This window comes from Struthio camelus, chromosome 9 (genome assembly GCF_040807025.1).
Source record: "Struthio camelus isolate bStrCam1 chromosome 9, bStrCam1.hap1, whole genome shotgun sequence".
Taxonomy (NCBI): domain Eukaryota; kingdom Metazoa; phylum Chordata; class Aves; order Struthioniformes; family Struthionidae; genus Struthio; species Struthio camelus.
The window spans coordinates 27,559,443-27,580,374 of record NC_090950.1 but is presented as its reverse complement, the minus strand read 5'-3'; the positions used below and the strand labels follow the sequence as shown (position 1 = coordinate 27,580,374).

Sequence of the window (20,932 nt, the reverse complement as noted above, 5' to 3'; positions counted from 1 at the left end):
AGCCCTGCAAAGAGCTCCTACACAGCACGATGCATGGTAAGCCGGCAGCAGGAGGGCTCCCGATAGCAGCACCCGGCCCAGCATGGGGGTACCTGTAACATCTGGGCTTTTGAGATATCAGACTGGTATTTGCAAGTAAGCACTGATCTATTTTACCGTCATCTGCCTTGAAACTTGAATACTGAATGTGCGTTTTAAATATAATAGCAAATATATGCTATTAAAACTGAAGTCCAAAGTTGGTTCACAAGAAAGCTCAAGACCAGGCTAGCTGGCAGGGTGTCACTTTGGACAGCTTCCCTGGTCTATTCCTGAGGTCAGTAGCATTAAGGCCACTTGGCCTAAGTGTCACTTTTGGTTTGGTGCGCCGTGGCCCTCAACACTCTGGTTTGTCATTAAGAGAACCTGATCTAGAGCACTGCTACATGAGAGTACAATTATTTGGAAGCTGACATCAAAGCAAACTGAGGAACCCAGCCCCATATTTCTCTTCTTCCCCTCTTCCCTGTTTAAAAAACAGTGTATAAGGATAACAGACTGGCAGTCACACACAAGCATACACACACAAACAGAAATGAACTCACTGGCATAGTTAAAAGATGATATAAATTAAGAGGTATGAGGGATGGCGGGGAAAGAATAAACCAGCACTGCTATTTTCTCATCTTGTTGGGTTTTTCCTTTCCAGAAGCTTTATTTTTAATTTCCCGCTCCTCTTCCTTTTCCCACACTCGTCACTCCAATCTCCATTAGTACAATCCCCCTTGAGTTGGTGAATGCAGGGCTGCCCCAGACTGAGCTGCAACAGGCCCCGAGCACAGACACGTCCCCACACCACCCCTGCAGCCACCCAGCCCACCCAGTGGCACCGCAGGAGACCATGGCCCCCACGCACTGGGGCAGCAAGCGAGTCCTTAGCCCTCTCCTCTCTCCCTGCTAGGCTCCTCTTCTGGCTCCACAGAACAGAGGGGTCACCAAAGGCCACCAAGCTTCAGACAAGTGGGTGGCTGCCACCGCTTGAGTGGGACTTGCAAGAGATGTGATGTACATATGCTAGTGAGCAGAGGAGCCTGAGAAAACAGAGAGGAGACCATATGGCAGTGCTCCTTCATGAGGAATCTCGCAAGCCCAGGGTGGGCTCTGCTTCTGCATTCATTCGCGCGTTGTGGGACGGGCTCTGCGTACGTGGAGGAGGCAGGAAGAGGCTGGGACTGGGGTTTCACTCAGCAACCTTGGTACCACTCAGATTCTTTGGCGGATTTTGAATCACTTCAGCTGCCAAATGACTTGACGTCCTAGTGAGCAAAGAACTGCTACATGAGATCTAGGATGATACAGATGGGTAGATTAACCAGCGCACAAAAGGAAAAGAAAGATTAGCCACCAAACGTGCTCCTTGGGAGACGGGAGAGCAAATCCACCACTTTGACAGACTATGGAAACAGAGGTTTCATTCATCACAACACCTGGATCAGCTCAAAACGACTTCTAGGTCTAAAAGTCACACTCAAACACTGGGTCTTTGTGAGCAGCTGAGAAGTGAGGTTTAATAATGCCACAGGTAAATTAAGCCAAGCCGGACAGGACTGAGCCACCTTTCTACCCAGTCCAGATTGTGTGCTACCACGTAGCTGCTGGGGCTTGGCAACGCTAGCCCAGTTTGCCTCCCCAACTCTCAGCATACTTCCGCTTCAGCATTAGAGCAATCCCTTTGACTGCCCAGTACATTTAGAGAGCCATGTTCTGCCGTCGCCCTTTTTTTGCCGTAATAGCAGATTCCCGATTAGCAAGGCTGGAATTCTTCAGATTCCCGGGGCTCGCCCATACCATACGCGTCCCGTAGGAACCTCCCCCCCCCCCAATGCAAAAAGCATTCCTACACTGCCGACTTTCCCACACTCGCCCCAATCAGCAGTATGCGAGGCATGAGCTCCTGGCGATGGAGACATAGCCCAGCCACACCACTGCCCTGCACAACAGGGAGGTCCAAGGCTGGGAACCTTAATTTAACCTCCAGTGATACTAGCTGCAGCAAATAGCAGGAAAGCATGGTGTTGGAGGAAAGCTTGTAGACCACTACAAGACATGTCCGCGTTGATGTAAATGTACCCTAACTAACCTTAATCCAGACACTCGAGCACCAACAGCGAAGCTGTGGCAGAAGGGGTTTTTCACACGCAGCATCCTGCCCAGGTGTGACTAGCCCATGGCTTTACTGTACGGCACCAGACTTGTACAATTGCGAGTGAGATCTCAGGAGCGAGACTGCTGCGTGTGCAGACCCATCTCAGAGCAGAAAGGAGAAAACTAAATCAGAAGCAGAGCAATGCTGTGCTACAAGCAGGACAGCAAAAACAAACCGAAAGCGGCTCGGTTGGAGCCCAAAGCTGCTGTTCACCACCCAGAGCTGAGCTCTTCCCTCAAACGAAAGGGGAAAGGGAACCAGTGGAGCACCAGGTTTTTATGAACTAAGTGAGAAAGAGGGAAAGAAAAAAAACCCATGAGGGCAGCTGCTGTTTATTTTTTGAGTTTTTTTTTTTTTTCCTCCTCTTAAGGGTTATTCGCCTCAGTGTCGAAACAACTCTGGAAGAGGCTTTTGAAGTGCTACAAGTATATCTATTCTTGAATATTCACTAGGAGATTAAGGGAAAAGAAAGCTGTGCCTAGGGTAGATGATCACAAGGTTTGGAGCAACACGCCCAAGAAAGCAATCCTTTTTATCAGAAATGGTCAGATGCTCTTAGCAATATTTTCAGACCTCTTCCCATGATTTCTCAAAACAAAAAGTACCCTCTCTCGCCATCCTCGGGTCACGCTTCATTCACTTAACATGCCCAGACGTCCAACATGGTGCAACACCATCAGAGTTCTGGGCAAGTCCGTTCATTACTTTGTTTCACACCTTAAAATTCAGATTAAAGTAAACGTGCTCAAATCAGTCCGGTTCCAGGGAGCTCGGGGCCCTCCTCCACACAGCGCTCGCTATCCACACCCACAGCTCCCACTTCAGCCCCTACCTGCTGAACAATTTCTTTGCTACACGTTTCCCCCCTCCCGGCTCTTCCTCGCACTTCTCCAGCAGCATTGTCAAGGTAACCGGGCAGCTTGCAACGAGTCGCTGAGTGACATTTCTGCCTTGACTGCTGGCACAAACTGTTACGATTTCAGTACAACCATAGCAACATGACTGGAATGCCAGTTATTCACAGCCACCAGAGGGGAAAAAAGAAGAAAAAAAAAAAAAAAAAAAAAGGACGAATCTCTTCTCCAAGCGATGCTGCACCCCTCCCCAGCCTTGCTTTTCTCCCCATGCAGCAGGTGGACACAGCAACAACGCTTCTCCAGGGTCCTTGTTGAAAGAAAACAGCCACTGTTTGTCCGCAAGAGCAGTATTTTGCTAGTGGAATTCAAGAAAACACGTAGAGGATGGGGCAAGGGAAAGGGAAGATTTCTTTCCACCGGATTTCCTACATTGGTTCCTACGTGAAGACGAGCTTTCGCACTTTAGTGGTTTCTGGGGCCGCGTCTGGTACTGGGGGGATCGGGCTGGCCCCCCTCTTCTAGGGCCACTCTGGGCATTGCATCCCTGCAACGCCTCAGCCTCAGCTGACGGGGTAAAGATGCTTCAGGGACACAGCGGAGAAGGACGACAGCAGCTCCGGCACACTGGAAGGGATGTGAAGGAATGAAAATAAGGAGGCACTCTGATAGGGGCTTTTAAGTGAGCCAGGAAAAAGAAGTCCAGAAAACAGAGCCCTGCCTGGAGACCAATCCAGACCAAGCAGGGAGTAATCTCAGACCAAATATAGCCTGCGCTGCAGATAAGGGCACTCGGGCTCCGCTGCTTACGACGACAGGGTTCGTTATGCTGGGCTGGGGAATGCCTCCAAGCTCATTACAGACAACTGCTTGCACACACGCGTTTCCCCACGTCTTGCTAATACCCTTTCCCCTACGCGGAAGGGCTTCGGGACCGCAGCAGCGGCACCAAAGTTACACAGTTGGCAGCGCAGAAGCACCGAATCCGTGCAATTGCTCCTTGGTTCTGCCCCGTTGACGTGCCAGCTATCAGGAAACGCTGCTGTTAACGGCTGCAACTTTCCTATTATTGCGAGCTCCTGTTTTCACATACCCCAGACCATCTTCACAAAGATGATTTTTTTTTTTTTTAAACTGAAAACATCAGCGCTAACAAGCCCACAAATAAAAGGGAAAAAAAGTCATTTGTCTTGTCAGTTTAGGGAAAATGGAACTTCTTAAATCAGGGAAAAGAACGAGCGCTTTTAAGACAAACACACAAAATAATTTTCAGCTCCACATCAGCTTCACACAGAAAATGATTTGTATTATTGCAGTACCACCAGGGCTCCACTGAAAGCCATTGTACAAATATCTAGTAAGAGACAGACAGTACCTTCCTTTCTCCCCTCCAAAAAGAGCTCGACTGTCTGAACAGACAAAGGACAAGAAAGAAAGGCAGAAAGGCAGAGGCAAAATGCGCTCAGGCAAAGTCACCCCACAGGTCACTGCCATGGCTGATCGGGGTGGCATCACTGCACAGCCCACGTGCATCCCCGCTGCACCCAGACCAGGGCACAGTTCCCCTCTGCCCAAGCACCTCTAGCTGTACCTTTTAAAGCCTACAGCACAAGACACACCACTGCTGCACTGTGGCATTATCTCTCTGAGAATATCTCTAAAAGCTTCCAAGCTTTGGGGCTGAAGAGGTGGGAATCTACCCAGAAGGTATTCCAGGACCCTTACTGGTGGGTCACACGCTTCAGTCGCTGGGTGAGCTCAGAGCAGGACCATGCTCAAGTTGCTATTCCCTGGCCCCTTCCTAAACCTCCGGCTCGGTTTGCATGGACCACGGCAGCACCCGTCGGCAGCTCATGGTGCTCAAGCGTGGAAGCGCTCCGGAGGTGTGGGCCGGCAGCACAAGCAAAGGGCAGGAGCTGCAGCTATCTTCCCCACGTCTGGCAGAGTTGTGGGGCACGGGCTGGTGTGTGCACATCACTACCAGCTATTTCAGTTTCAGGCCTGCAGCACGCACACGTTGATGGCTCTTACTCTCTTCTATGTCCTCCCTATCCTCCCTGCTATGAGAGGGGGGGGGAAAAAAAGAGCTTACTTTTATTTTAAAACAGGCAAGCTTTCTGACAGCGGTGTAGGTTTTAGCAGAATAACGACCCCAAGTCACATAAGAGCCCAGCTGCACAGGGCTACAGGAGCAGCTTTCTCCATACGAGGATGCCATTGGCTTCAGCGTGACCGCTCACACACCACTGCATACAAGGCCTCATTGAAGGGGGCGAGTTACTCTGGATTTGTGCCAGAAGAGGCAAGCACAAACTCGAGCCACAGGCTCTGCATAAAGCAATGAAAAAAAAAAAAAATTCAACAAGAAAATCTTTCAGTTGCTTATGTGAAAGGAAATATTTTATACAGTGGCATCCATGGCAGAGGCTGAGCAGCCTTGGTGGTCCTGCGGGCCGTGTTCTCCCTGCCCCGATCCCTTACGGATCCTCGAGCTCTCCACATCAGGACCTAACCGTGCTTCTGTAACTGCTGCCAGGACAAACTGGAGTTCAACTGGGGAATTCTTATGCTCCTGATCTAGCATCCACTGAGATCAGAGGTATTGAAGTCTCAGTGGCTAAAAACAGTTTGAGATGCAAAGTAAGGCAAGAGCATAATCTTTTCCAGCAATACCATGGAAAAAAAAGTCCACTGTATTTAGATAAACAGTATATTTAAAACTGCTGTATTATCAGAAAAGGGACTTCTGTATACAGACGATAAAGCAGAACGTATCCAAACTTCAGCAACAAAACACACATCCTTTTTGAAGGACTTATCGGTATGAAACAAGCAGCAGTTGGACTCACAGCAGGAATGCTTTCCTAGTGAAAATGGCTCTGCTCCGCATAACAGACCCCAGCAGAAAATGAAAAGAAAGAAAGCAGAAAGACGTCCTTGCCTACACCACAATATTTCAATGCGTCCAAGACACAAAGAACCAACACTTAGCTCGAGGAGACTGTTTACAAATTAATGACTGTATCTTGGGCTCATTCACTCATGGGCTGAAGGCTGCAGGTGTTTATCAGCACTGGCTATTACTGAGTTCACAGATTCCTACTTAGCTACCCTTATAATTTCTCAGGCTGACGTCCACAAACTTGAGTGGAAGGACAGTAGCATTTATACCTCGTCTGTATGCTCACTTGCTTGTGCTTCTTGAAGGAGTCTAATTTTTCTCCCTTCCAGTGCACACAAGAGGTATTTAACAGAAAGGGTCGTATGAGGAGACAACAGAGAGATGGCTTGGGGGAAACTGAGGCACATATCAATAGCACGACTATGGCTACGTATGCATGGAAATGGGAGACTGCAGCTCCTATAATCCTTGTGCACTTATTCCCCCAGTTCCAAGCTGCTAATGACAACTCCCAGCCCAAAAACTACAGAGATAACCAGTTATTAAGCAAAGGTTATAACCCTAGAGTAGTAAGTAATGCACTGCATAACTGAAGTAAGCACACAGTTACGGGTCAGCAACAGCCTAGCATCCCTCAGCGCTAGTTGGCTGAAGCAACTCCATGGCGCTAAGATCCATTTCTTAAACCTCCATGAAAAATGAAGCCTGTGCCGCTAACATTTCCAAACACCATGATTTTATGAGCCTCTACCTTATAGTTCCATAATAAAAGAGCCTCAATAGGAGACCTCATTAAACTCATCAGGCATTTTCAAGAACCAAAGCAGGTGTACAGACCTCAGTATCAGATCCAGTCAGCTCTACCTATGAGCAGGTGGCTCTGCTCAGACAAGCCCCTAGAGTCAGGAGGAGAGATTTCAGCCCTGGGAAGCACCAAAGGGTCATTCTGCCCGAGCAGTTGGCTCTTGTAAATTAACGGCAATGTCACAGTGTGCAGACAGCTGTGTGCACCAGAGAGTCATAATCTCCACTACGTGTTACAAAGCTTGGCATGACTACAGCTAACAGCACTTTCAACACAAGAGGTTTTGTTAAGATGCAGTAGATGTACACAACTGCCTGAAGAAAGTCAAATGTTCTTACCTCATTAAACTGTAACCAGAAGAAGCTAGTTACTTTAGAGTGAAAAGTCCTCTTAGAGAGAAAGGACTTTACTAAGAACACATGAGAGACAGATAAAGCCTTTAGCAGTACAGTTCGATACAAAATTGTCAGAGAAATGTATTTTTCATTATGCAAAACATTACCATGAGGAATGAGAATAAGAAACAAGGGATCAAGGCTTCAATTCACATACTAAATACTTCCCCAGATTTTGTTTCCCAAGGCCAAACGTCCAAACTGAGCCATGCTCTCGCTGAAGGCATACTTCATTTTAGCAAAATCAGAAGCTTTGTATGCAGCCACTCACACCTCCCAAGCATCAGGACCTGGGGAATCTCAAGTTCTAACAAGTCAGCTGCTATTCTCTCGGAAAACACATGAACCCACTCATTTTGCCTTACTTTTACTTGATTGAAGCACCTGTATGATTTGACAGAACAAGGTCCAGAAGAGCTTGGGGAGGCTGCCCAAAACGGCACGTAGCTTTGGGCAAAAATGGAAGATTTTAAAGAGTACTTAAAGACACAGTCACTTTTTAGTAATAAGCTAGTTACCTCCCTTCCCAAGATAGCTCTCGTTAACAAACCTGTGAGTAATACAAAGATGGACTGCACACAAGCCAGGAAAGGTTCACCAATAGAGCTGCAGATAACAGCAAGCAAAGCAGGAAGAGGACAAGGCAACAAAATACTGAGTTAGTGGGAACTTCCAGAAAAAGATGTAGTGGACCTCAACCATCAAACCTGCTTCCCCATCACACAGACGTACCCCTAGCTCTGCTCATTAATACAAGCAATGCAAAAAACCTCAAGAGGCTGCCCAGGTGTTTTCAGGTATTTTGCTTTGCTTATAAACCAAATAACAAAGCAGAACCACATTGGACTGCTGGGTGCTATTCAGCCTTCACAGGGACTGCTTAATCTCTTGTTTTCTCCTCGTAGCTTTAGTACTTTTCCCCTCCTGCGCCCACCCATCCAGAGACTCACAAGACAAGTTATCATCAATGCCATCCACCGCTGCACCTCCTGCCTACTCAAGCAATACAAGCTGCTCTGTTTGGAAGAGTAAAAAGGAACTCACAGAGGGGTTTATTTTCATTTTGAAGTAGTTCATCCTCTCTCACCCCCCAACACCTAGCTCCAGATCTTAAACAAAGATGCTAGTTAAGAAACAACACTTCTACACAGCATAAGAAAACTGTTGTCAAGGCTAAGTTATTAAAAGGAGAAATATTTCTCCACCTGACAGCTGACAGAAGCCTGTTTACAAATCTATTTCAACCATTCCTCTTCAGCATGTCCAAGAGCCATTCCTCCATCCTTGTTAGTCTTGTGCTTTGCCCATCCCCTATTCCTAAATCACACGTCAACAGGCTCTACCAGGCCTCTTTAGCAATCTCCTCTCTAGCTTCTTGCTGGAGTCAAGTTCTGGCCACAACACGTGCATCTCTTTCCTTCCCAGAAAGGTTGAGACCTACCAATAGTTCACAACAGCTGAATTAAATAAGAACTAATTCACACACTGGGCTTCTCAGTCAGTAAACTCACATTACTTCTCCAACTATTACCTGTTCGATTCAACAAAAGTGTGTGGTTTTGTAACTACCAGCAAGCAAAGGTATAACCAACAACTCTACTGAAGGGGGAAGGAAGAAGAGGAACACACACAGCCACATACCCCTCCATCCAGTCTCACTTAGTCCCACTGAGGCCAAGTTTTAGCTGGCTACAATATATGGACCTATTACAGAACTCTTGCTCATAGGATAGCACTTGCACACATAAAATCAGAATTTTTCTGACCGAGTTTCTGCTTTCTGCTATATAAAGAAAAGAAGAACCCATTCTACACATCTCCATAAATATGAGACATGGGAGCGTTAAACCAATACACAAAAAAGGAATGGATGTGGAAACAAAGAGTTACCAAACCAAGATGGTGCCTCTGTACCACTAGAGATAATGTATTGCTCAGCCTGAGATGGACAAGTGATACCAGTAAGCGATAACAATGACTACACTGACATATATAAAGCTAACTTCCTCCCACCCAGGAGGGCATGCTGAAACAGCCAACTAAGAAGAAAAAAAAAAAAAAAAATCCACAAGATACACACTTACACTAACCACAACAAGAAAGGCCCAAGCCTGCTCTTCATTGCTTCAAAAGCCTGACTCAAACATCACTAGCAATGAGGTGACTCCATCCAATCCTGGTCTCATTTAAGCAAGTATAACTCTAGCTTGACCTATAGAGACAACGGGTTTCGACTTGAGACTAATGAAGATCAAGATCTGGCCTACATGCATCTTACCACAGTAACACAACGCTGGGATTCAATACCCCTTGAGACAACATGTTTCTGCTTATTCTTCATTTGAAGTTTGACTCTCCTCAAATTTAAAATAAAATTAGACAGCTCTCTGATTTTAATAGTTCTTTATCCCTTAGGCGTCCAGGAAGGTTTTCACGAATTGTTTGCAGTCATATGATGAGCCCTTCTTCCAGCTCGCAGAAGGCTGTTCATCCACAAGAGTTGGAGTCAATCAGTGCAGAAGTACCAGTGAAAGTAGCGCTAAGTGAACCCCAAGGTTTTCAATGCAGCATTAAATGAATGCAGCCCCTCTATAGTCAGCCACTGTATATATGCCTAATTTAAGCACACAACTTCAATAGGACAATTTACAAAAGGCTTAGATACGCTCAATGTCTCTGAAAAGCTACAGAGCCAATTATAAATCATATCTATAGTTCCCAGAAGATCGGAAGTCACTACTAGTATTGTGCCACGCTTCTTAGCATGCGGACATCAATTAAGAGTGCAGCAGCTGGATGCTCTCCTCACTGAAAGTCACTTATCTGCAGTTTCAGACCAATAAGATATTATTCCTAAATGTTTAGATCTCATCCCTCTGAGAAATAAAGAGTTTCACCTCAGCCAGCAAATGTCTGCATCAAGCTAAAACTGCTATCTACTGGTAAATGCTGTCAGAGGTTTATGCTTTCTCAGAGGAGTTGGATTAATTACTTACCAGAACAGCTGTTTCAGGAACTACAGCCTCCTAACATACCACTCCTAGGGGCACACTTGAAAAGGAAGTTTGCTGCCAAGCTCAGTACCAAAAGCAGAGAGCCCTCTCTCACACGCAGGCAAAAATCCCCAAAGCCTCAAACACCAGGTCACGTTTATGGCCTTGCCTGTGGACGTTTGTAGGGGTGACAGCTCAGAAACAAGTTTGCACCTTTCAAAGTCAATGCTGACCACACATCTCGGCCTCTGCAGCCCTTCGCAGAAGACTGACGAGGTTTGCCAGCTGGGATTTTCCTTATCAAGAGCTTTCCTTGCTCCTTCCCCGTAATGTGAGCTATGGCTGGAGGAGTGCCTTACAATGGGCACTCCACAGCTGAGGAACCTCCTGGGCTAGATATGGGCTGAGCAGACCAGGGAAAAGCCGACAGGCATGAAGTGGTTCTGCTCTTGTGGCACCAACACCCTAGAGACCTCAGGCTTGAATAGCAGGCATCCATGCAATAACTGACACATACTCTAGGCACATAGGCATGTGCGCCAAGGAGCCTCAGAGAGCTTTAAAAACAAGGGACAGCTGAGCAGATGGCTGGGCCAGCGCTGAGACCATCAGCCGTTCGCCCACTTGAGAACAAAGACGCACATGATGAGCATTACAGCCAAAGATACCACGTTTGGGAGCGCTCAGTCTTACAGTGCTGCTGGGTATCCTTAATGCCTTTTGAACAGAATTGGAGCCATAAGCAGAGTCGCTCACTTTGGAGGCCTGATGTGGACTCAGGTGCCTCAAGTTACGCATCTGTCTTAAGACACCGTGGCGGGAGAGCTCTTCTTTCTTCATGGCCCCACACAGGCCACAGTGCCTGCTTGCTCCCTGCGAAAGGGGCAGGGGCCGGGAGGAGTAAAAGCAGCACTTTACAACGCAACGAAACGCTGGTATGCAGCGCTGAACATCGAAGCCACGGATGGGGCGGTAATAGAGTCTCAATTCCAACTACAGCTTGTTCCTCGGGCAACAAAAACCATGGCAAAAAAAAAATCCCACAAAAACAAAAAACCAAAAGCCTCTGTTACATTTCCAGCCACTCTGGGCAAGCTGTGAGCACAAATCCAATTACAAATCAGATTCCCCAACAGCACGCAATAAAAGGGGGGAAAAGGAGCCCTTAAATATTATTAGCCCAAAACACAAGGACTTTTCCCTTTTCCAGCTTCAGGAGCCTTTTCTAAAACTGACCTATAGTTTGTCTTCCTTGACTGCTCCCTCCCCCTCCCCACCTTTTTTTTTTTTTTAGTATGATAATAAATGTTTCAGAGAGCATCTTTCAAGGTGCTCTTAAAAAAAAAAAAAAAAGCCTTTCCCATCAGAAATCATTACATCCCAGTTTAAAATGTTTGCCATTACTTTTTAATATTTTGCTGCAAGCAAGGCAGAATTCCTATATACACGTCTGAATAAACATCACGTCACTACTGGATTCAGACGAGAGTTTGTCACACCAGGCCAATTTTCACAGATCATCTCGAGACAGAGTTATCTGATGTCTTACTCTCAGTGCTTTTCAAAGAGTCTACCACAGCCTGTCTGTCACATTTCATCAGCTCCTTACACATGGCTCTGTAACGGCTGGTTACCAGGAGAAGATCAGATAACTCTTCAGTAGCAATAGTTCCAAAAAAGGACAATACAGAGAGCAAATCACATTGAATTATTTAGCATGCCACTAGTTGCAGACCTCTGTAAGAGGCAGCCAAAAGACTGTAAAAAAAACCCACAACTATATGAAGCTCCTAAAAATATGCACTATGAACTTTTTTTTTTCCATAGACGTGTTTTGACTAAGGAGCAAATTTTACAAAAAAAAAAAAAAAAGTCAATCAAATATATGGTAATTTGTGGTGTCTTTCTCTCCTAAGAGTTAACATGGTGCGACGAAGGGGGAGGGAAGGCTTTTCACCTTTTTCCTACATTTCACAAGCTCCCTTGAATGATGCCAGACTCGCAAGGGAGCCTGAAGGTTCAGTCTTGACAGATCCTCACTTAAACTGGGGGGGAAAACACAGTCCTACGGCGAAAAGCAAGATCCTGCTTGATGCACACTGAAAAAGCTGCCTGGAAGTCAGAGACAATCCACACTTGCTGAAATGATTTGCAATAATTTTTTTGCCAGATCATAAAGAATTTCCCATAGCAAAGCTTCTGTATTTCTTAGCGGCTAACGTCGTGAAACACCCTTGCAAATTCTGGGAACTGCGTTTGATTTTAAATCCCAGTACTCCAAATTACTAAAGTCCGGGTAGAGGGGATCATTTAGTTTAGCTCATTTGAGCTCGTTGTATTACAACGGCACCCATCCAAGCCAAAACCAAGTGACCATCCTCACCCATGCATTGTAGGAAGATGCACTGGTTTGGCTTTGCAAGGCACTGTGACAATCCATAAATCCAACTGCCACCTTTTGCTTTATGGGATGAGTTCGGCTTCCTGTCAAATGACAGCACCGTGACACTTCCTCTGCCCTCTGCCTGAAGCAAGCCGTGACATTAGCTGGCCTCTGCCTAGTACAACTCTCGGTGCTAGAGCTCCAGTTTTACCAGCAGACCCCCGCCTGCAGCCCGTCCCTACCGCTGCGATGCGTCGCCATCTCTGCTGCTCCACCTTCCAACAAAAAGGCATCCGCACGTCCCCGAGCAGGATTTGGCCCACGGTCATAAGCAGTGAGATTAATCATGTGGGTGTAGGGAGGTGAAAAGTGGATGGGAAACATTTGTAACTGCTTCTAAATTAATTGTAGTTATTGTTATTTGATTTGCTAAACCCTCCAGGGCTAGATTTTATTTTAGAAAACTATGAACGTATCAGATTAATCAACTTAAAATAAATGGGCTTGATTTATTTATTTCTGCTGTATCTATTCTTCTTTCGGCTTGGCAAGTCACTGCATTCTTTCCATCCTGTGAAAGAACGAACAAGGGCTCTTTTTTTAAATTATTATTATTATTTTAAAGGAACCTTTACAAAGCCTAACAGCGCTGTGATTTTAATTCACGGCAGAGGTACACTATAAAGGAGGACAAGCTACAGGAACAAGGTTGGAGGCAGTTTCGGAGCACTGAAGACACCAGCTCTGCACTCGGAGGATGGCGAGCACCAAAGCACCACAACGGGAAGCATGACGAACCACGTTTAAGGCACATCAGAGCCAAGACCTCTGCAAGGGACTGCCTTCCTTCCCAAGTGATGCTTTGCTGTGGGACGGCAAACAGCCAGCAGCTATACTGCAAGAGCTGTGGGTTTGCGGAGGTAAACCCATCCCAGTAAGCACAAGCAGAGGGTAGAGAGTCCTCTTCAAGTGCATCTCACAAGAGCCGTCCTCGTGCAAAACCCCCAGTCCCAACCACATTTTTGCAGTGAAGGTGCTGCCAGAGACAGAGAAGTTTAATCTCCTCCAGGCAGATTTAGCTGTTTCTGAATCCTCTGAAAGTTGGGTCAGCATCCTTCCCCGCTCCTAATTGCCTGCCCTTAGCTTTAGCAACCAAGTAAATGCCTCTGCCAATGAGCTAAAAAGAAAAGGCCTCACATACATTATTCCAGAGGAAATTAATCTAGTATTCCACAGAAGATTAAGTGGATTACATTTACAGCCTCCGAGGAGAAAAATGTTGATTTCCATGTATCTTGTTCTATTATTCACCTCTACCGCTTTTTATACCAGCATAATTTTAGTCACAATAAATTCCTACTATTCAGTCCAAGGCTCAAATGGCTCAATAAACCAACAGACAAGAGTGAGGGTGGGACCCAGCAACGGCTTTGCAGGAAGCACGAAGAGTAAAACCACTGGCGCACTATTGCTGCGCAGGACATTATGCAGACTCAAAGCCAGTTTCAATTTTTTGGACTGCTTCATGGCAGGATCATCCCTGAATATCAATATTTTCTTGTAAGGATAATCAAATAGTATAGATCCTTTAAATACACACACACACACACTCTTGCTACTGTCACTTAAACTATGCTACTAAACTGCTGGTCTAGATTTAACAAACATGGCAAGGTGTACATTTTTGACTCCTGTGGAATCACAGGGGAAAAACAACAACAACAAAACCCAAAACAAACAAATAAAAATGCTTGACCTCAATATGCAGAAACATATTTAAAAGCTAATGCTGAAAGCAAAATCCTATGGGCCCAGGGATTTACAGCAGCCACAGAGCTGTCCTTCTGGCTCGGGGAAGGACCATCCCGCGCCCTAGGGCTGCTCCTGCCCCAGCACTCTCCAGTGAGAGAAGCACCAGAGTGAGGGAAACAGAGCAGGCTGCAAGCGGACAAATCAAGATGCGTTTTGGCACAGAGGGCAGGATCGCGACCTGCTTGCGCCTGGTGAACCTCATCTTCTCTCCTGCATGCTCCTTCCGAGGGCACTCGAGGGCCCTGGAAGCTGCTGTGCCACAGAGGTGAGTGCACTCCCAGCCTGAGCAGGGATGGAGCCTTGGGTGGGTTGTACAGACAGCACACGGCAATGCTCGCTCCCAGCCCTCTGCACATTTCAGCCACCACAAATGCCTTACCCAAGCATTGCCAACCCCACCAGGAGGCCAGTCCTCTGTTCCCAGCACTTTGGGTAATCATTTCAATCGTTGCAAAGTGGCACCATCTGATTTACTACAGTTTTACACTTTCTTTGCAGAGGTGTTAATGACTCTAGAAAGCACAAGACTCAGACAAGCAGTCTTAATATCGTTAGAATACTTACTATTAGGAGAAACAGAGAGAGTTCGTAAGGGCCAGACTCTCAGAGGGCGGCGTACCCATTGAAGCTTAGGCGCATGTGAGAGGAGTGCAAATTACTCGGCACCACAGTAAGCAAGATCAAAGTCGCTCTGAAAAGACGCATCTCACTGACAGTGATGCAGACTCAGCCAGAGCATTTTTGAATATTTCACAAGTGAGTTGATGAGTTTAAAAGGCCAAAAGGAGCATTTTGATGATGTTGCACAAAGCAAGGGAGGAAGGAAGGAAAGGGGAAAAAAAAGAAATCTCAGAAAAAGTGCTTCTTTCAACACATGCTACAGGATCATACCCCTCAGCCCCAGACAAATCTAAAGGATTCAGCGCTTGCTTGATGAACGGAGATTCATACTTTCCACTTAAATCTAGCTAGTCTGTAGAGAGGAAAAGGCACAGAAGGAACAACTTCTCGGCTGTAATTCCCAGGCTCCATCCCTTCTTTTATTGTTCTAGAATAATTTGAATTATACACAGTAAGCGTCAGAGGTGATAAGAAAAGTCTTATCGGATGAAGTAACTCACAGCTTTCCGCGTGGGTGAGACAAAGAACTAATGGTTACAGAACGAGATAAGAGTGCTCATAACCAGAAATCAAATCCACGCAAGAGTTTCAGCAACGACATACTCTGTCTTGGAAAGAAAAATAAATAGCACAACAAATTTTCCATATATTAGCACCAAAGACACTGCTTGTGTCACTTCCAGGCAGCTTCTCTCCTCATGTCTCACCCTCAGCAAGTCAATCCGCCCATGTCCACTGCCCTCCCCAAGTCTGAGATCATTTACTCTCTGCACAAAGTCCCGAGGAGACAGGGCAGAGAAGGACTACCAGAGGAGTTATTCAACACAGCTGTGTCCCGGCATTCTGCCAGGCCACCCTAAACCCTAGCAGAGCTGTCTACAGCACCTACCAGACAGTGTCATTTCATCTGATACAACAAACGCAACTGGCCCCACCAGTGTCTCTCTAGGCTCTCTGTCCATGTCAGAGGTAGGTGCAGCTGCAGTGGTCTTCACGGGCAGCCAACCCAAGCACGCATTCAGCTGAACACCAGTCCACCTCATAGTCTTAGCCTAGAGGTAGGAAGACAAATGACGAGATCAAGACTCCCTCAGAATCCTCTTCTCCTCTAAAGACCTGATGTATTGGGAAAGAATATTCCACTACACTGGGAAACCAGTTTAGCTTTCAGTGTTTCCATAGTCTGCAAGTACTTTGAAGCTAGGGCCAGTTTTTTGCTCTGGGTCTTGCATAACATCAAGTAAAATGCTCCTGCAATACATAAGAAGATTAGGTTGCTGTTCTGCACCTGGATACCCCAAGGACCCCACTATTCAAGCAGGACCCTATTACCTTCAGCGTATATGCCAGGGCCCCAACAAACTCCAACACTGCACCTTGCTTTTGTCAAAGTTGTCAAATTGTTAAATAATACTAAAACTTAGGGCAGATTGCCTGCAGAAATGATCACATCTTGGGTATCATATCTTTGGTTTCCCGTATCACTTATTCTAAAACAGGAAGAGATAAAAAATACAATTCTGATCTCCCAGCTCTGCTCTGCAGCATTCGCTGTGAGTAATCGGGCTACGTGCTGATCCCTCAGGATGGGTGCCCTGGAATTAAGAGCCATTAAGGTAAAAACCTGGCCTCAAATGACTGAAGCTGAGCATTTCTCCATGGGACTTCTTTACATAAGGACCACAATTTCCACAGATTATACTTTCCCATTGATCAAATACAGTATGAAAGGAGGCATGATTTTAAATCAACTCTTTTTAAAAGAGGGGGCATCCTACTTCCACCAACAACTGGGAAATTGCACTAGTTTACACAACCAAGAGCACAGCTCATGAGTCATACATAGGTGACGGGTAATACAAGTCTAGGTCACACAGTGAGCACAGGGTGTCCTCTCCATTCCCGATGGGAAACCCCACCAGCACACAGCACCCAAACAGCCAGTGTCTGGGAAACACATGGGAGAGGACAAACAATTCATTCCTCAAACAGGCTTGACGTGCTCTGCAGGAAACCCGCTAAACACTATGCTGAACCTCAACATGTGGTAGCTCACACTTCCAGAGGCAAGCTCAACTAAGCCAGAGCTCCAACTTGGAGAAGGCTTCACCAGCCACAGGAGTTTTACTGAGCTGGAGAAGTAAGCTGCAGAAATTGCACAGTCTGGTTGGCTGTAAAGCTCCCAGCCAATTACAAATGAAACCATCAGCAAAAATGACTATCAATTTACTGTCTGATTTTTTTCCCCTAAGAAACGTGCTCTAAAAATAACCCCTTCCAAACACCCAAAACCTTGCTCTTTGAATTAGCAAGTATACAAGAAAAGCATTTATTGAAAGGAACTTGCTCATCAAATCATGCAGACACAAAAACCACACCTTATCTAATCTTAGAAGAGCATTGTTTAATGACTACGAAACATGATGAGAGGCCAGAGGGTTTGACTTCTGCTCCCAACTCCGCCAGAGCTTCATCTTCCATCAGTGAATATAGACAAGATGCTTGACCCTTCCTCATCCTGATTTCCCCTGCTATAAGACTGCCAGAACATTCCTTTCCTCACAGGGGATCTTATTATTATTTGCAAAGAGGTATGCATCTCCTGATGTGTGGCTGTAAATTGAAGTTCAAAAGAAAGTGGAGCAGTAGCATTGGCCAGTCAGCCATCCACCCCATCCTGTCCTGCTCCCACCTTTCCTAATCGCCTCAGCTAACCTTGTAGGGAGACCTCTTCAACTGCACTAGTGGCAGCAACAGCCACTGTGATAGCTGGGACAGCATCCAGTTCCAGGACAGTAACGCTCTTGCTCCCAGGTGGAACCTCCCGCTTCCCTCCGCCCTGAGTGGCAAAAGGCAGTGCAGTGAAGGACAGGAGGAATGTCCGTACTGATCCAGCCATGTGGAACAGCAAGGTCTCAGAGGAGCAACTGGCCCAATAACTTGCCAAAAAACCCCTTCTTTTTTAAAAAAGAAAAGAAGAATGTCCTATTGTTCCATAATTAACGGAAAGCAGAAGATGTTTTTTATGGAGTCATTGAGAAACAGAGGGTGAGTGTTAGAAAGCACATTTCAGTGTTTCATGATCACAAGGTGAGCTGCTTGCATAATACTGAAGAAAGAATATAAATGCTGATATCACAAGGCAGTCATAAAACTTGGGTTTTAATGCTCAGTAACAATAACACAATAATTAAGTCTCACAAGAGATTTCTTTTTTTACTTCAAAGTATATGCTGCGGCCTTTAGCTGAGGAATGATCTCTCCCTGGTACGGTGTACGGACAAGGGACGCCCCTGCTACCCACCATCCTGCAGCACCAGGGATCCTACTCCGCAGCTTGCTTCCCTTCAGGCCATTTCTTCAGCCCTGCCTCTGAGGAGGCTTCAAGTTCACATCTCAATACCCAAGAGAGATGCTGTGAAACTGAGAGCGGCAGCAAAATAAAAAAATAAATCTGCATAACTGTACTTTGAGAGTAAACTACTGAACCCTGCACCAGGTCTTCCTCCCCGGTGGTTTTTGACACGCCCTCATGAATTGCTCCTGTGTGACCAGGACAGTCTCACCTACAAAACACATAGTATAGAGCAACAAAATGTCATGCAAGCCAAGGGCAAATGAACAGCAGAAGACAGGCCCTCCCCCTACTACTACTTCTATTTTTAGGCAGGCAGATTAGCTTAGAGCAGTTTTACTCAGTTCCGATAACGGGTAGGACTCTTGCATCTTCTCTCGAGGACATTTCCTCTGCTGGCCAGTGCTTGAAAAGGCACTTGCTTTACACCAACAGTATGGAAGAGATCACATGAAAGTAAAGTGATGGCCTCCTGTGAAAGGCTCTCGGGAAAGTGATTCCAGCTTTGAACTTGTGCCACATCTCCCTCGCTAATGCACTGCTTTGCTTTTGGTGGGTACTTTGGGGGTATTTGTTTGTTTTACATATTGGACTATAGAGATGACAAACCTATTTTTAGTTCACAAGCCATGGCTTCCTGGCAGCAGTTACTTAAGTAAATGCAAGTTCAACAGTGTCTGCAATAACCTGCCCATTATCAACCCCACTCAGGAGCTGACCATATTTTATAGTAAAACTCTCATCTATTCAAAAAGCCTGATGCTTGTATTTCCTCACTTCTCAGACTGAGCTGAAACACCTCAGAAGTGTAGGTCTCTATGTGAAGGACAGACTGCTGGGCCTTCCCAGGCCTGAGCACTCGAAAGACGGTGATGGAGAAGCAGCCAGCCTTGGATTTGCCCAGCTGTCCTTCAGTCTGTAATGCTCTACTACCACATAGCAACTGCAACTTCCTTCATGGCAAAGGAACTAGAGGCCTGATCTTCTCCCAGGAACACCCGCAGGTCTGGTCTGGCGTTTACCCCTGGGGAGGACCTGACAGCCAGGCTCCAACTGCTGATGCTCAATGACAACTGAAAGCTTGCAACTACCAGAGGTTTGCTCTACCAGAGAGTAAAAGGTCTCCTTAGTGTGGGTCATCTCTGGCATTGATGTGAACAAGAATGGTAAGAGAGGAATGATGACAGCTCCCCAACTGCCACAGCAAAAGGACCACTATACTATTGTTGGAGACTTGCTAAGGAAGAAGATGCTAATTGTCAGGGGAACGAGACAAAAAGATTTATAGGGAGATTTGGGTCCCACTGCACTGGCAAGTTCTTTTCAGGAAGAGCCATTCCTCCTCTTTACCAGAGAGACTTGCTGCTGAAGTATTACACAGTAACTTTCTGCAACGTGACCACTCATACATTCAACATCCTTTGGTCTGCTTCTCAGATACTCAGCTTGCCTTGACAGCAACATCCAGGTATAAAGCCTTCCTCCTTCACATCCACTCCTTCTAGTCTTCTGAAGGCCTCAACCTTCCCTCACAGCCCTTAGTAGTCATTACGTCCTTATCTGCTTTAGGACCCTGCCAGCACTGGGTAAGGCAGCAGAAACTCCTCCTGCAGCCAGGTTTGGACTGTGAACACACAAGGTGCAGAGGGCAAGAGATATCGTGAAGCAGATGAAACCCCTTCCCAGAAGCAAGGTGTCCTCATTCGCCATCTCTTCCGCATAGCACAGGGGACAAGAGGAAGGTGACACAGAAGTACGTGCCCAAGGCACGGGCTCTCAGGGCTGTGCCCAGGAGCTAATACACCTAGTACTTCTTGCTTGGCTCTACGCCTAGGGCCACAAACTCCTTAGTGCCAGGCTCCTGCTTTCCTCTGTGCCTTGTAAAGCTCCATTCATTGAAGAAAAAAACTAATTCATATAAGGAGTCATTTAAGACAGCTAATAAATGATTAACAGGTGAGTACTCGGTCGGTTATTACAGGAGCACTACCATGCTTATGACCATAAGCTTCTCACGTTGTAACCACGCAGCAGACGTCACAGGTGATGAGTTTACGAGGAGACTGCCCCTGGCCAAGCCCTCACTGCAAGTGAAGACCTGGCCACAGAACATAAGCGCTAAGGCAGAAAGCTAGGAATTGATTTGGGAAGCTCTTTTTAACAGAGGCCAATGAACAAGTGTTTCTTCTCAGGGCCTTTGCCTTTTCATGCTTGAGTCCCCAAGAGCCAAGTAAAGGTGCCTTCAGAGCATCAACTATTTTTAGGCAACAATATCCTGAATACCCTTCATCCTGGCTTTTATATCACACGCTCTGAAGAAGTTACTGGGATTTGGCACTTTCTCCTTAACAGGCCATCCTTAACAAGTGACTCATATTATATTGCAGTATGAGTCATCCTGGCAGAGGTCACCATCATAAGCAACAACTAGTCTTCAATTATTTCCTTCAAGTTGCATTAAAGGTATATTGTTATGTTAATTTTACACCTGCTGCGTGATATCTTTCCATCCAGCGTCTCCCGAGCAGCCTGGTTTTCACCTCGTGGCCTAAGCTACTTCTGGAACAGCTCTTGCACTGCAGCATAGTCAGAGCTTCACAGCAAAACTCGGGCACACGAATGGGAAG

General features: G+C 46.2%; 1 protein-coding gene across 7 annotated transcripts in view; it reads right to left on the bottom strand.

Moving 5' to 3' along the window:
* TNIK (TRAF2 and NCK interacting kinase) overlaps nucleotides 1-20,932 on the bottom strand; it is a 204,632-nt gene that overhangs the window by 172,809 nt on the left and 10,891 nt on the right. The gene's annotated exons all lie outside the window — the stretch shown is intronic.